The sequence below is a fragment of the Elephantulus edwardii genome, unplaced genomic scaffold (assembly GCF_000299155.1).
Source record: "Elephantulus edwardii isolate Elephantulus edwardi_28Jun2011 unplaced genomic scaffold, EleEdw1.0 scaffold00371, whole genome shotgun sequence".
NCBI lineage: Eukaryota > Metazoa > Chordata > Mammalia > Macroscelidea > Macroscelididae > Elephantulus > Elephantulus edwardii.
This window is the reverse complement of record NW_006400121.1, coordinates 1,147,879-1,165,895: the sequence shown is the minus strand read 5'-3', so window position 1 is coordinate 1,165,895 and position 18,017 is coordinate 1,147,879. Positions and strand designations below refer to the sequence as shown.

The following is an 18,017-nucleotide window of genomic DNA, read 5'->3' as shown; positions in this document are numbered from 1 at the left end:
TATGAATTAGCAACTTTCTCTGTTAGGGAACTGCTGCAACTAGATGGGTCCAAAATGCCCGAGACAAAGGGAGTTCAAGCAAACTTTGGGAATGGGGAGGAAAAGGTTTCACCTGTGATATTAGTTTCCCTGGTGCAGTTGGGAGGGGGCAGCAGGTCGTCCTCTAGGCATTGGAACCAGGGGTGTCTGTGTGGTAGGGTCGGGTGGTTGTGGTGGTGGTAAGACCTCCTGGCAGTGGATAGTGGTCTACTGCTCCCTGCAGGAGAGCAGTCCTGCCAGACTAAGAAAATTTTAAGACAAGTACTTAGGTAATTGACTGGGAGAAATCCATGTTGCTCTGGTGACCTGTGACTGAATTGGTGATATGTGGCTCTGGCTAGCTACACATAGCTCGGACACATAATGTCTTTTCCTAGGTATTAGCCCACTTGACAACATACTCAAAGTATATGAGCTGAAGTTTCACTATCATTTCTTCCTTACCCTGGTTGTGCTTCTTCCAAGACAGATTTGTTTGTTCTTTTGGCACTCTGGCACTCTGTAGTATATTCAATACTTTTTGCCAACACTAAAATTGAAAAGCATTGATTCCTCTTTGGTCTTCCATAGTCATTGTTCAACTTTCACATGAATAAGAGGCTGCAGAAATTATCATAGTTTGAGTTACATGGACCTTAGTCTTTTAATTTATATCCTTGCTCTTTGACATTCTGAAGAGGTCTCTGACAGTGGTTTTTTTCCAGTGCAATATATCTTTGGATTTCTTGACTGCTAATACTATTGTTGTTGTGTTCCATCAAGGTGGAACCAACCCACAGCTGACCCTCTACCAGGTTTTCAGAGGCAGTAAATTGCATGGAAGGAAACTGCCCATTCCTCCACCCTGGAGCAGCTTGTGGATTAGAAGTGTATGCCTTTCAGATTGCAGTGAAACTTCTTACTAACACAAGTCAACAGCACACAACAACAGTACCATGATCCTTGATTGTGAATCTAATTAAATAAAATTGTTGACAAGTTTAATAATTTCACCCTCTATCATGATGCTGTCTGTTTGGATCAGTGGTGAGAATGTTTGCTTTCTTGATGTTGAGATGTAATTAATATTGAAGTTTATAGTTATTGATCTTCCTCAGCAAGTGCTTCAAGTCTTCTTAACTTTCTTCAAAATTGAGATGGGTTAAAAGCCATTTCTAAAAATACACAACATTTGTCCACATGATATAAGTGTTTGCCACTGAATTAGTAAAAATCCTACAATTTCCTGTAACAAATTTGGGCTGCAACTAAAACTCTTAAAATCATCTATGGATTTAACATAAAATTAGAGTGCAAAGCTGCATAGTCCTCTTCTTTGCCCCACGGTGCTCATATAATTAAGCTTATCTGGGTTGCAAACAACAGAACTAATTTTTGTCTGGCTTGATCAGAAACAAAAGAATTATTTGGAAAGTACTGGAATAATTCATGAAACCCAGAGATGAATTAAATTTCAAAGTTCTCATCTTATTTGAAAGCTCTCCTCATGTTTCAACTCTAAAAACCCACAGACTTTGTTCTTCTCCAGACTAAATTTCAAATTTCCAAATAATATTTGAAACCACTCAGTTAAGGTCAAGTACAGACTTTGTATTAGCCAGGGCAATGTCAAACAGTATAGGTCAGAGCACTGGAAATCGCTCACTTCAAGCTGAGCATTGTTGTTTTTGTTATATGCCATCAAGTTGAGTATGACTCATAACAATGCTGTGACCAACAGATCTGACCCTGTCTTATAATGTACCATATTTATCATTTCCAACATACTTGAGCCCATTGTTGTAGTCACTGTGATAATGCATCTTGTTTAAGATCTTCCTCTCTTTTGCTGCCCTTCCATCCTCCCTAGTATGATTTCTCTTTCCAAGGGAACAGTCGTTCCTGGCTGTGTGCTGAATGTATGTGATACAAAGCTTCATTATTTTTACCTCTAAGGAGCAACCGAGCTACACTTTCTCTAAAACATATCTGTTTATTCTTTTGGGAGCCCATCGGATATTCAGTACTCTTCTCCAATACCACACAACTCAAAGGAACACATTCATCTTCTGTCATCCTTATTCACTGTGAAGCTCTCAGATGATTAGCAAACTACTGAAAAGACGGTGACTTGCAGCAGGTACACTTTAGTCTTTAAACTGATATCATTGCTCCTTAGTACTTTAGAGATGTTTTTGACAGTAGATTTTAAAAATGTGAAACATCTTTTGATTTCTTGACCATGGGTATAATTTGTGTTGATAGTGTATTCCAGCAAGATGAAATAGTTGACAATTTTAATATTTTTTCCCTTTGTAATGACTATTTTTCCAGTAGTGAAGAATTTTGTCTTCTTGATGTTGAGATGTAATCCATATTGGAGGATCTTTGATCTTCTACAGCAAGTGTTTCAGGTCCTCACTTTTAATAAGTGAGGTTGTGTCCTTTGCATAATGCAGGTTAAGATGAGTCTTTCTCTGATCCTGATGCCATATTCTTCTTCATAGAGACTGGTTTCTTTATGGCATGGAGAAGGTACACCCTGGCACAAACTTTTCTTTTTTTCCTTTCATCCCTATCATGCTTGCTAAAACTGAGGAAGACCTGAAATGCTTGCTGCTGAGGGTCAAGGACTGTAGCCTTCAGTATGAATTGAGGCTCAATATCAAGAAAATAAAGATTTTCACCACTGGACCAATTGGCAGCATCAGGATGGATGGTGAAGAGATTGAGATTGTTAACAACTTTAGTCAGCTTGGCTCCACGGTCAACACTCTTGGCACCAGTAGTCAGGAAATAAAAAAATGTATTGCGATAGAAAAGTCTGCTGTTAGGGACCTCTCCAAAGTAATGAAGAGCAATGGTGTAACTCTGGAGACAAAGGTGCATCTGATAAAGGCCATGGTCTCTGCAATCACTTGTTGTGCATCAGAGAGTTGGACAATGACTAGGGAGGATAGAAGGAGAATTGATGCCTTTGAGCTGTGGTGCTGGAGAAGAGTATAGAATGTACCACGGACTGCTAGGAAAGCAAACAGATTGATTGTGGAGAGGGTTAAACCAGGCTACTCCTTGGAGGCAAGGATTCTGGGGCTTCGTCTGGGGCTTTGGACATGTTGTAAGGAGGGACAGGTCCTTGGAGAGGGACATCATGCTTGGGAGGGTGAAGGGACAGTGCAAGAGGGGAAGGACCCTCTATGAGATGGATTGATTCAGTGACTAGGGTAATCGGGATGAGTTTGTCAGAGGCAATGCGATTGGCATAGGATAGAGCAGAGTTTAAGGCTGTTGTACGTAGGGTCGTTATGAGTCGTAAACGAACGTGATGGCACATAACAACAACAACAACAACATCATGCCATAAATTCATAGGGAATAGGTTCCAGAAGCTCAGGCTCCTTCCCACTCATTGTCTCAAAGTGTGCCTCTCTTAAAGGAGAGTACTGACATTTTGGCTGGACCTAAGAGCCTTTCTCCTTGGCTTTCTTCTTTTTCTGATCATTTTCCTTCACATGTTTCAGGAAGCTGTCTTTGCTTGTAGAGTGTTTACTATGCCCAATGTGCACAGGTTAATTCTCTTGGAAAGAATCTTGCCCTTAACTTGTTTGTTTACAACAAGCCAGCAGCATGCTACAACAACATGGTAACATTATGGAAGCTTCCAGTTTGCCACAGTAACATGTGTGAGGCATTCCTTTTTGAAGAATGCCCATTCCCTTGATATCTAGGATATCACCTTTCTTGTAGCTTCTCATTTTAGTGGCCAAAAGGAACAACTCTATGTTTTCTAAAAGCACAAAAGAACATATACCAACTGTCCCTCCTCTTTCCCTTTTGTTCCTCATTTTGGCTGAACATTACAAGATGGCAGTTCTGACACACACTTTTCTTGTATTTAAGCATATAACGTTCCCCTGCTCTATTCAGAAAACAGCTTCTTGGTCTAAGTAGAGGTTTCCTGTGAGCATTGACATGTTCTGACATTCCCATTCTTCTCAAAATTAGCCATAGTTTGTTATCATCTACATAATCAAATGCTTTTCCATAGTCAATAAACACAAAAAGACATTCTTCTGGTATTCTTTGCTTTCAGCCAGGATCCATCTGACATTAATAATTATATCCCTGGTGCCACGGTCACTTCTAAATCCAGCCTGAATGTCTAACAGTTTTCTGTCAGTGTACTGTTCTAGACTTTATGGATTATCTTCAGCGATACTTTGCTTCCATGTGATTTTAATGCTATTGTTCAGTAATTTCTAAGTTCTTTTGGATCATTTTTTTTTTGCAAATGAGAACAAATATAAATCTCTTCCAGTAAGTTAGCCAGGTAGCTGTCCTCCAAATTTCTTGGTACAGATGTGTGAGCATGTCCAGAGATGCACCTGTTATTTGAAACATGATAATTAGTATTCCATAGATTTTCAGAGCCTTATTTTTAGCTAATGTCTTCAATTCAGCTTAAAATTGTTCCTTCATTATCACTGACTCTTGATAATAAGGTATTTCCTGTAATATTTCAGTGTTGCCAAATTATTTTTATATAGTTACTCTGTCTATTCTCTTCATCTTCTTTTGATGCTTCCTGAATCATTAAAATTTTGCTCATAACATCTCAGTTTTACAGTTTAAAGCTTGAATTTATTTAGTTCTTTCAACTTGAGAAATGCTGAGCGAGTTATTCTCTTTTTATTCTCCAATCCTTTGAACATTCCATTATAGTACTTTGCTTTACTTTTCTGAGCTGCCCTTTGAAATCTCCTGTTTACTTATTTTAATTCCTTGGGAGTCCCTAGCATCTCTTTGTTGTCGACATTGATATCAACACCAGCAAAATAGTTTCTTGCCTTTGAGTCAGAATCTTCTCATAGCTGACTCTCCAGCAGGTTGTTACAGGCTACAAATTGCGTGGGAGGAGATTGCCCATTTTTTCCTCTTTATTTTGGCTTCTCCATACTCTAGTGCAATTTTCAGAGTCTCTTCTCATTTCCGTTATGGGTTTTTTTCCCTTTCTCCTCCGTATTTGTAATGACCTTTTGCTATCTTCTTGGATGATATGTTTGATGTCACTTACATCTCATCTAGTCTTCAATCAGTAGTGCTCAAACCTATTCTTTACATAATTTTAACTTCAGGTGGGAGAGACTCAAGATAACATTCTTGTTATTGAGTACTTGTTTTTATTTTCTTCAGCTTCAATTTGAACTTGATGGTCTGTTCTTCAGTCAGCAACTGAAATCAGTGGCCTGATTTTGGCAACTGATACTGAACTTCTCCAACAATTCATTCTATAGATGTAATCAATCTGATTCCTATTCGGTCCAGCAGGTAATATCCATATGTATAGTCTTTGCTTGTGCTTTTTGAAGGTATTTACAATAAATAAATCATTGACAGTGCAAAATTCAATCACTTGATGTCCAAACTCTTTTCTGTCAGCAAGTCTGTAATTTCTGACTACCATGCTTTCGTCTTTGTTTCCAACTTTGCATTCCAGTCATTCCTTGTTATTAATTATCTTCACAGTTACTTGCTACACATCAGAAAGCTGGGCAATAACTAAGGAGGGATAGAAGAAAAGTCGATAGCTTTGAGCTGTGGTGCTGGAAAAGAGTATTGGAAATATCGTGGACTGTTAATAGAACAAACAATTCTTTTCTGGAGAAGGTGAAACCAAGTTGCTAATTGGAGACCAAGATTTTGAAGCTCCATCTGACATACTTTGGGCAGGTTGCCAGGAGGAATCAGTCCTTGGAGAAGGACATCATGCTTTGAAGGGTAGAAGGACAATGCAGGAGAAGAAGGCCATGAATAGGATAAATAATAACTAGAGTTGGGGGGCAGGTGTGTTGGAGACATTGCGCTTAGCTCGGGATAGGGCAGGGTTCATAGTTATTGATCATAGGTCACTTTGAGTTGCAGGCAATTTCAGGGACACATAACAACAAAAAATATACAGTGACAACAACAACTGACACAAACATACCAATCATCAAAAAGGCAGTGGAGGACCAGACAATGTTTTGTACTGTTATATATACAGTTCTTGTGCTAAAGAGTCAAATAAATGCAAATTCATTGCAGTTGAGTTGAAACTGACTCAGCTGTAAATCATATGGCAAGAGATTATGCATCTTTCCTCCCTGAGAGCCAATGGTGGATTTGCACAGTCAGAGACAGGTAGTCTTAGGGTTAAACAGTGCAACTGCCTGTACCCTTAGTCAACAGGAAGCCTATATATGGTACATATTTTGTTCAGGAGAAATTAATTTAAAACTGTCCAGCGTTCCAAAGGGACAAATTTATTATGTTCTCACAGTCAACATATCAGGTAGAATGACATTTGGCTAATAGAATAGCTGTCTTTGCCTCATGGTCCCTATAGTGAGTATAGCTACAGTGCCTTGACCAGCTCAGCAATCTAACAGTGCAATGTCTTCAGTTATATTCTTACAGTGCAGAATTTAGGGCAAGAAGGCCAGCAGCACATCATTCAAATATCATTTCATTAGAAAAATCTTCCCCAGGTGCTCAGCTAAGCATTCTCCCTCCCTCCTCAACACCCTGCATGAGTTGTTGCCCTCTTGAGCCAATAGTTATTGAAAAAATGATCTGTGAAGCTTAATGTTACTCTGATTAGGCCAAACAAATTATACTATGTTGTATATTATCTCCAAATTTTCTGTTTTCTAGCATAAGTTATTGTTGCAATAAGGAACAACATTCTTGACTTTACAAGGTCTGATGGCCTAACAGAATTGTGTTGCTAATGCAAAAGCGGATGGTTTGATCCACAAGCTGTTTCAAGGGGCGGGGGTGGGGGGAGAATATACCATCTCTTCCCATGCAGTCTGCAGCCTCTGGCAACCTGCTGAAGGGACAGCTACACGTCAGTTCTGACACAACGGCAATAAATTGTCTTGCTCTTGTGGTAATCAGCATACGTTTTCTCAGTCAATACATAATACAAGTAACTCTTATCATGTAGGAGGTCTCCCAAATGTTTGATGTTAAAAAAAGGTCCATTCAGAAAGTAATATAACGGGCAATACTGCGAAAGGTCAGTAAATGTCATTGCATAAGCAGGACAAAAAGAATAGAAGACTCAAATGAAACTGTGTAAGACATATCTTTCTTCACAGTTGTCAGCAATGGTCAAATAAAACTTGTTGCCATAGAGTCGTCTCTGGCTGCTTGTAGCTCCATGTGTCTCAGAACAGAGCTGGACGTCACTGAGTTTTCAATTGCTGATTTTTCAGAAGTAAATTGCCAGGCCTTTTTCTGAAGGGATCTTTGTATGAATTCAAAGCTCCAGCTTTCTGTGTGGTTTGTTTTTGGTTGTTGGTTTTTGGTTTTGTCTTTTTTTGTTTCTTTTTTTTTTTTTTAAATTATTGATATTTTAACGAAAGTTTACAAAAAAATTGGATTTCCATTCACTCATTGTTGTACATTTTACTCCCTACCTGCCCTCAGTTTGCTTTTCTCTTTAAAAAGATTCTTCCATTTTTGTACAATTTTCTTCCTCGCCCTGCCTCCAGTTCACTTTGCTATGTACCTCTTATTCTGGACTATTGTCATGCAAATAATACCTAATACTATATTTCTTTTAGACAGTCCTTTCCCTCATCTATTTAAATGCAGGGTTAATTATTTATTCTCTCTTGCCTTAATTTCCCCCCAAACCCAATGTCAGTCCTGTTTTATAACAGTGACATTACGCAGTATTTGTCCTTTTGTGACTGAAATATTTCACTTAGCATAATGTCCTCGAGGACCACCCATTTTCCAGAATATTTCAAGAGTTCCTTGTTTTTCAGTGTTGCATATTATTCCACATATGAATATACCATAGCTTCTCTATCCATTCATTTGTTGACAGGCACTCGGGTTGCTTCCATCTCTTTGCTATTGCAATAAACATGGGTGTGCATATATCTGTTTGGGTAGCAGTTCTGGTTTCTTTAGGGTATATTCCCAGTAGTGCAATTGCTGGGTCAAATGACATTTTTATTTCCAACTTTTTAAGACAGCACCATACTGCCTTCCATGGTGGTTGCAACATTTTACACTCTCACCAGCAGTGAATAAAGGTGCAAATTTCTCCACAACCTCATCAGCATTTGTTGTTTGCTGCTCTGTTGAACTTTGCTGTTGTTACTGGGGTGAGATTATATCTGATAGTTGTTTTGATTTTCATCTCTCTTAGAGTTAGGGAACTTGAAGATTTCTTTATGTGTTTGTTCGTCATCTGAATGTCTTTTTGATGAAGTGTTTGTTCATTTCCTGTGCCCATCTTTCAATTGGGTTGTTTACCTTTATCTTGTTCAGGTGCTGGAGTATTTTATAAATTATAAATGTAAATCCCTTATCAGACATGTCACTACCAAATATTTTTTCCCAGTCTGTGGCTTCCCTTTTTTACCCTGGTGGAAAAGCTTTTGGATGTGTACAGGGATTTGATTCTTAGAAGACCCATTCATCTATTTTATCCTCTCCTGGTCGTAGGACCTCCACCGTTTTGAGCAGCAGTCAACATATTAGCTGTTTGCAACACTTAGGATATAAGAAGTATTTTGAAGCTAACTCTAGAATAATTTTTCTATTCATTACACTTTATGATATATAAAATTAGGTCACATGGAAAGCTATCTCAAATTAATGGTTTATTCTTAAACTTAAAGCCATAAATTCGGAGCTAACTCATAGCTGACCCTCCAGTGGGTTTTCAGAGACTGTAAATCACATGGGAGGAGATTATACATGTCTCTGCCAAAAAGCCACTGATGGATTCAAATCAGCTGCCTTTGTGTTGGCCGAGCAACTACACGCTCACTAGGCAACTAGAGCTTGAGTGACTTATGGAACATGTGTCTACCTTTACATATGTAGTTTAACGTCATTAACTATAACTAATTGTTGTTGTGTATCATAGAGTCGAAACTGACCCATAGCTGCCTCTAGTGGGTTTTCAGAGGCAGTTAATCTCATGGGAGGAGATTGCCCATCCTTCTCCTGCTATAATTAATTGTTGTTGTTGTTAAGTGCTGACAATTAGTATGTTAATAAATTGAATGAGTAAAACTCAGCAGAAAAAAAAGGTAGCTCATGCTTAAAAAGTTTAGAATAATTTTTCTCTTTTCCTAGACTAAATATGAACTTGCACATGATCTTTGTTGTTTATATAGACAGTTTCTTCTTCACCTTTATTTCTTCTCACTCTCCATTTTGAACATAAAGTACTCAAAAGATAATCATTTCTCAAAGTTTGCAGCTCCCTGAGGCAAAATTATCTGGCTGATTATATCATTGCAGGGGCTCAATGCTGGATTCTTCCTCCCTTTGTTTCTCCTGGACTTTGTATCGAGGGTTATGGAATCTCGGTAGAGCACAACAAATTATGCACAGCATTGAAGAGAATGAGAATTCCAGGACATTTACTTGTGCTCATGCAAAACCTGTTCCTAGATCAAGTGTCAGTCATTCAAACAGAATAATAGAATACTGACTGTATACTTTAAAATCAGGAAAGGTATGTCAGAGTTGCATCCTTTTTCATGTGTATTCAATCTAATAGAGTAAGAAATTGGACTATGTGAAGGAGACCATAACATCAGGATTGGAGGAACACTCATTAACTATCTGCTTGCTGTGTGTGAGGAGGAACCCACCAAAGGCGTTCTGACATCAACCACAAGGATACTGTGCTCTGAGCTATACAGTCCTCTTCCTCCTGCTCCACACCTTGTAAAGACCAGCTCCCTCCTCAGGAGAATTTCATTTTTCCTAAGATTTGCATAACAGGGTTTTCCTCAATTCAGCTATGGGAAATATTTCAACCAGTAACTCACCACTATTTATAAACTCTAATCCATACAGAAAGAAGAATTTACCAGGCTGAGAGCTTTTGTTGACTACTTCACTTCAAATTTAACCAGACATAAAAAGAATATTAAACTTCTATTGTATTAAGGGTTGAAAAATTGTCTAAAATTTCCCTTTGAAGGCTAGTCTCCTATTTTTTCTCTTGTGCTGAATTTGATCTTTTAATTATTAAAAGTGATATTGACTTGAAATTAGAATTTTGTTAAGTGTTTTTTTTCCCTTTCCCTGACAGAACTTTTAATATCTAGATTCAATTCTTTCCTAAATGCCACAATTGCTGAGCTCTAAAGCCTGTGTAGCTCTAAGACAATTTCTCAGACAAATGACCACACCGAGCTCTGTTTTGCTGTCATTGTCCGGAACCTGCAGAGCAGGACAAAGAGTCTGAGGCAGAGGCGGGAGCTCTGCCAACCGAAATACCAGCAACTCTAATGTGCTGTTCTGCAGCACACTGTGTTCTTGAGGGATGTCACAATTACATTTTGGGAACAACTCAAGGCTCCAACAGTAGCTGGAACATCTAATTTCCTGTTTCCTAACTCACAGCCTCACAGCAGTGGTAAAGCTTTCATTACCTTTTGTGCTTCAAAGGAGAAATTACAGCCTTGTATCAGCATGGTGATTGCTTGGTCAAAACCCATTGTGCTATAAAATGGTGAAGCAGTGCATCCTGATCCCAAACAATTATTTCAACCCCTGCTACTGCTGTCCTTCCAAGAACCCTCTTCTTAGTGTTTCTCTCTGACTTTCTCTCTGTTATCTCTATCTTTATCTCTTGTCCTATCACTATCTCCTTTCTCTTCTTAATGTAATTCACACCAATATCTTGGGGTCCTGTAGTTAACATGCATAGCCATTAACACAAAGACTAGATATTCCACTCCACCCTGAAACAGCATAGAAACAGTGTGGTGAATCATTTCTGAGTCATAGTTCTAGGTTGTTGTTGTTAGATGCTAGTGAATCAAGTTCAACTCATAGTAGCCTTATGAATAATCAACTTGAATCTTGCTCTTATCCTGTGCCATTTTCACCAGTATTGAGACATTAGAGCCCTTTGCTGAACTCACCATGTTAATCCATCTCATTGGGGGTCTTCTCCTTTGCTGACCCTCCATCTTTCCAAGCATAATGTCCCCTTGTAAGAAGTAGCCTCACCTAACTACATGTCCAACACATTAAAGACAAAGCTTCACCATTTCTAACTTCCAGGAGCACTCTGGTTGTACCTTTTCCAAGACGTATCTGTTTTGTTCTTTTTGCAGCTCCTGGGATATCTGGACTCTTCTCCCTGACACATACCCTTTCTGATTTTAAACCATGCAGTTATTCCCTTGCTCTGTTCACACACTGACATCTTGGTCTTGGTATATATTCTGTATAATTACAATTAAGTGTTTTGGGATTCTCAGTCTTCTCAATGCTAGTCTTAATTTCTTATGATCCGCAAAGTCAAATACAACTCAAAGACATCAATTCTGTCATCCTTATTCATTGTCCAAGTCTTTGATGCCAAGCAGGTGATTGAGAGGACTATGGCCTGGATCAGGCTCTCCTTAGCCTTCAAACTGATGTCATTGCTCTTCAGCATTTTAGAAAGGCCTCTAACATCAGACTTTCCCAGTGCAAGACTTCTTCTGATTTCCTTCCTTCTTGTACCGAGTATGATTATTGTTAATCCAAGTAAGATAAAATCATTGACACCTTCAATCCTTTCTCTATCTATCATAACAATGTTGACTGTTGGTCCTGGAGTGAGGATCTTAGTCTTCTTGATGTTGAAATGTAATCCATATTGAAGGCTATAGACCTTGATATTTTGCAGCAAGCATCTTCTTCACTTCCAGCAAGCAAAGTTGGGTTAACTGCATAATGCAAGTTGTTAATGATTCTTCTTCTAATCCTGATGCCACATTCTTCTTCACAGAGTCCAGGTTCATGAATTATTTGCTCAGCATACAACATAGAGATTAAATAGGTACTTTCTGATTTTAAACCATGCAGTAGTATTCCCTTACTCTGTTCGCACATTGGCTTTTTGGTCTTGGTATAGATTCTGTATAAGTATAATTAAGTGTTCTGGGATTCTCATTCTTCTCAGTGCTAGCCATAATTTGTTATGATCCACAAAGTCAAATACCTTTGCATAGTCAATAAAACACAAAACAAAGGTATTCTTCTGGTATTTTCTTGTATCAGCAAATATCCATCTGACATCAGAAATTAAATTCCTGGTTCTCTGGCCTCTTCTGAAACCACTATCTCATGCAAGCAAAATATTGCTAAAGATGAAAATGGCTAAAATGGTACATTTACAGGGAACTAGCAGAGAGTCACAGTTCTATAGCTATGCCAAAATGATTGGCTGGGCTATAAATCTTGCAAGAGATTGAACAATTGACTATGAAAATAGAACTTTAAAATCTACCCACTAGGAGGGCCACTTGCAGTTCAGCAAGAGAATTGATTGATTCACTAGGTTTGTGTAAGGAAGCTCTCAAAACCATCAAAAAGAGTCTGGAGAAGATATGTCCTTTATTGTTGTTGTTGCTGTGTGCTGTAGAATCAGAACCAAATCATAGCTGACTCTCCAGAGGGTTTTCAGAGGCAGCACATCACACAGGAGGAGAACGTCTGTCTTTTTCCTGTGGAGCAGCTGGTGGATTCAAACGGTGTACCTTTGAGATTTCAGTGCAGCTTCTTACCACTAGAACTTAGCACTTCCTAAGCACATGAGAGAACCAAAACCTTAGGCCATCAAGAGAGATAGCAGTTGTGGCTGGCTAGTTCACTAAGAGAAAGCTGAGAATCTCTGTACAGGAGATGTGTCTGTTGCTATAAAGCAGTAATGCTTACCTTTGCAAAGCAAAGACCTATCTATGCCTCACACAGCATGCTCTTGTAAAGCAGAAATCTGCCTATGCTCCATATAACACTTCCACTGAAGGCAAGTGGGCCTTAGACAGCAGACATAGATAGCATGGCAGCAAGAAAGAGAACTACACAGATTGTGTGATGAGAACTGGTGGCAGAGGTCTAGAAGGACACAGTGGAGTAGCAGGGGCTCAGGAAATCCTGTAGAGATGAAACAAGGTCTAATGAGGACCAGCAGCAGCACCAAAGCCTCAGGAACTTTGCAGGCCCTCAGGTGTAGTGTGGGGGAGGACAGAGGCAGAGTGAAGGGGACACAATATCTAACCTTAACCACATACAGTGCACCACCTGCACAGGGTCATAAGAATGGGTATGGGAAATTTGGGGAAGGGTTAAGTGTTTTCTCTTTGAGACTCTGATATTACTGCGTAATGTTTGTTTTTTTTAAAAAAAATAGCAATAATGGCTTGCACTTTGCCAACACTGCGCATTTCAAGCATCCAGCTCAATGACAGATGGTTCAGGCCAGAGAATGGACATGCCTCATTCCTACCTGTTATGTGGCTGCCTGGGAGTTTGAGACACAACTAACTCAGCCACTAAAACCCCCATAGAGCAGATCCACTCTGACACATGCTGGGTAGCAAGGGGCAACATATCTGACAGATGTTTTGGGGTCCTTCCTTTTTTCTTTCCTTCCTTCCTTCCTTCCTTCCTTCCTTCCTTCCTTCCTTCCTCCCTCCCTCCCTCCCTTCCTTCCTTCCTCTTTCCTTTTTTATTGATTTGCATACAATCATTCATATAAGCTGCATTTAATTCATGTACATTGTGTTTTATGTGATTACTTACATACATTGTCTTTAATCTTAGTAATTAGTATTGATCCATGCCTATGTCACTCTGTCTCATCAAACCCCCAAGGAGAATTTCTATTGTTATTTTGTTTGTTTTTTATTTCACACCAGCAGAACTTAGGCTTCTTAGAGCTCTAGAATCCAAGCCTTGATGACAGCTTGGAGCCAGTCAGAAATATGTGGTTGTACCACCACCACCATTTCCCACCAAAGAAAAGAGAGAACCAATTCTGTAATATTCAGAGGGAAAATTACAAGTTTTGAGAATTTAAGACTTTCCCTCTGGAACTATAAATGACATCCTTAAATCGTAACTTATTATGGCATTTTATATCTTAAGTCATTTGAAATATTAATTCACTGTATTAGTGGTGATGAGGTCTGCATTTCTACGGGCACACTTTGTAGTAAATGATAATGATGATGAGATTAACTTTCCCACTTGTTCTGAGCACAGTGTACCTCGGCTTCTGACCCTGAACAAATGGGCAGCTGTACATAATGTTGTTTTCCAGGCTGCCTGGATTACAAATGCATTCCATCCTGGGAAATGGTGATCTGGTGCATGTGGAGGGATGAGAGGAGAGGAAAAATAGAGACAGAAAAAGAAAGGGCAGAGAGGCAGAAAGAAACATGTGCATGTGAATATTTTCTGGTCTTAAAGAAAAAAGAGATACTGCCTCATGTGCTGTCCCTAAACCACGCCCTAAAGCGTGTAGGCACTCGTGTAGAGGCTGCTGACTTACTGTGTCCCTCCAAGGGATTATCAACCTGTTTCTGCTCACCCAGGACAGAATAAAATTCTTACTGAAAATAAAGAGAGAGTTGTCAGTGTGTTTCTAAAGAACACAAACTAATTGATTTCCAGTTAGGTCCATTTAATACTTTCTGTATAAGCTCTAGGAACCCTGATCTAGGTTTAGACTAAACAGTGCGTGTCTACAGTGCCCAGCTACTAAACCAAAAGACCAGCAGTTCAAAGCCACTAGTTTCTTTGTGAGAGAGAGATGTGATAGCCACTTCCAAAAGATTTATAGCCTTGGAAACCTTGAAGACCTGGTCTACTCTGTTCTATAGGATCAGAATCAAGTCAGTATCAATGTATTTGGATTCTGTTTCGTGTTAGTGCAAGTCCTGAAAGAAATACAATCTGGAATAGTAACAGTGAGCCAGTTACGTTATGTAGGAGAGAGAGGACTCCTGTATGAAGTGTCCCACATAAAGACATCTTGCTAACTAATGCACCCTGTGATTACATGTGCACGTAAACCAAATGTGTACTTCAGAATCCAAACCCATCGTTTTGGTTAATACTTGTATATTCTCAGCTTAGAAACCTGAGCAGTATATGATTACAATAAAAGCAACAGATAAACATGTCTTTCCCTGCGGGTTAATTTTCTATGTCACTTAGGCAACAAACTTTGTCTGTACTGATCATTGGAACTTCCTTTACCATCATCAGTAACATTTGCTATTAAATATACCCAAGTAGGAAGAAGGGTACTCCTTTATATTTGTGATAAAATGTAATCCTATGTTATCTGTAGGACCATTCTGTATCATTACCATCAGCATAATTATTAATTCACAAACAAAAACTAACCTACTGCCAACTTTATTCTGACTTATAGTAAACCTACAAGTCAGAGTAGAACTGTCTCATAGTTTCCAAAGATGTATCTTATCCATGTAAACACATTATCCGTGTCCTGTAGAAGGATGGGGGACTTGGATCACCATTCTTCAGTTAGCAGACTAGCACTTTAACCATTGTGCCACCCTGAACCTACTCCTGGTTATCTTTCTCCCACAGAGCAACTAGTAGACTCAAATTGCTGAGCCTTTGATTAGTAATCCAACACTTTACACACTATGCTATCAAGTCTCCTACCAGGGTTTCATAATTATTACCTCTGAGAAGTGAAATAATATATACTTTAATTATAAATATACAGATATATAGATGCTGTTGTTGTTGTCAAGTTGGCTACAACTCATAGCAACCTTATGAAAGATAGCTCTGAAGCCTGCCCCATCCTGAGCCAATCTCACCATCACTGGCACTCTTGTCTTCATTACCCCAATAACTGTGTCAATCTATCTCATCCAGGGTTGTCTTCTCCTGTGTTGACCTTCCATCCTTCCAAGCATAGTGTCCTTCTCCAAGGACTGGTCCCTCCTGGAGCTTCAAAGTCTTTGCCTCCAATGAGCAACTTGGTTTTACTTTCTCCAGGAGAAACTTGTTTGTTCTATTGGCAATCCATGGTATTTTCAGTACTCTTCTCCTTTACCACAACTCAAAGGCATCAATTCCTCTTGATTGATATCAAAGATAGCATCCATAAAAAGAGCAAAATATTACTATAAAGAGAGAGGAATAAAAAAAAGATCTAAATGAATGTCAGAAGAGACTCTGAAAATTGCACTAGCATATGGAGAAGCCAAAACAAAAAAGAAGTGAGACAAATAGAAGGATGTCCCAAGAGGACAAAACAATGTAATATAATGAAATGTGCAAAAATATGGAATTAAAGAATAAAAAAATGGAAGAATTTGCTCAGCATTTCTCAACTTGAAAGAAGTGGAAAACAAATTTAAGCCTTGAGTTGTTATACTGAAGGACACTATGGGCAAAATCTTGAGTAGACCAAGAAGCATCAAAAGAAAATGGAGAGAAAACACAGGCACTGTACTGAAAAGAATTGGTGGACACTGAAATCTTTTGGAAAGCAGCATCTGATAAAGAGCCAATGGTGGTGAGGGAAGTTCAAGATGCACTGAAGACATTGGCAAACATAAAGTCCCAGGAATTCATTAGATATCAATTTACATGTTTTCACCTAAAAAATGCAGCCCTGAATATGCTCAACAGTCTGTACCAGGGCATTTGGAAGAGAGATACTTGGCCAACTGATGAGAAGACAGTCATATTTGTTTCCATTCCCAAGAAAAATAATCCAATAGAATGTGAAAATTATTGAACAACATAATTAACATTATGCAAACAAAATATTAGCAAGCAGAATACTGATGAATATAATCCAAAAATGGATAGAATAAACCAGTAGGGGAGAAAAAAAAAACCCCAAACCCCAAAATGGCCAGAACAGTATAGATAGAACAAAGACAGAGATGTGCAAGAACTGTAAGCTGGGTTTAGAAGAGCCTGGGGCACCAGTAACCTAATGTCAGGTGGATTTTGGCTGAAAGCAGAGAATACAAGAAGAATATCTGTGTTTTACTGACTATTCAAAAGTAATTGACTGTGTGGACCAAAGCAAATTATGGATAAATTGAGAAGAATGGGAATTCCAGAACACTTAATAATGCTTTTATGAAATTTATGCATAGGCCAAGATGTTGTCTGAATATAGCAAGGGAACACTGAATAATTTAAAATTAAAAAAAAATATGCATCAGGATTGTATCCTTTCTCCATACCTGTTCAATCTATTTGCTGAGCAAATAATTTGAGAATCTGGGCTTCATGAAGAAAGATGTGGCATCAAGATGGAACAAAGAGTCATCAACATCTTGCATTATCTAGATGACACAACCTTGTTTGATGAAAATGAGGATGACTTGAGGTACTCACTAAAAGGTCAAGGATTAGAGCCCTCAATATAGATTTAATTTTGACATCAAGTAAACAAAAATCCCCAACCCTGAGTCAACAGGCAACATCATAATAATAGAGAAAATACTGCAATTGCCAATGATTTAATCTTACTTGGATCTATAATCAAGGAGATGTCTAACACTGGAAAAATCTGCTATCAAGGACCTTTCCAGAGTCTTGAAGAGTAATGAGATCCATTTAAAGACTAAGGTTCATCTGATTTAAGCCATGGTTTTTCAATCACTTCCATTTGAAAGCTGGACAATTAATAAGGATGGCAGAAGAATTGATGACTTTGAGTTGTGGTGCCGGACAAGAGTATCAAAAGTTCCATTGAACGCCAAAAGAACAAACAGGTATATTTTGGGGAAGTTGTAACCAGAGTGTTTGTTCCTTATGGGCCAGGATGGTGAAGGTTCATCTTACATTGGGCATGTTGTTAGGAAAGAATATTTCTTGCAAAGGGTTATCAGGCCTGGAAAAATGGAGGGTCAGTGAAAGAAAGAAAGACCCTTAATGAAATGGTCTGAACAGTGTCTGTGGCAATGGTCTCAAGTGTGTTGGGGATGATAAGCACGGTGTAGGACAAGATAGAGTTCAGAGTGGTTGTTCATTGGATTGTTGTGAGTTGTTTATGACTCAAAGGTACCTAACAACAGCAACAAGTTTTATATGAAAGGCAGATTATTGCTAGTTTCAAGTGCTCTTTCTTAAGTCAACACAGCATTTTTGTGTCAAATCAGAACTGACCCACAGCTGATCATCCA

General features: G+C 38.7%; 1 pseudogene; it reads right to left on the bottom strand.

The window, feature by feature from the left end:
- Window positions 1–3,371: 3,371 nt before the first annotated feature.
- LOC102845291 lies at window positions 3,372–3,876 on the bottom strand (annotated as a pseudogene).
- Between the last annotated feature and the right edge of the window lie 14,141 nt (window positions 3,877–18,017).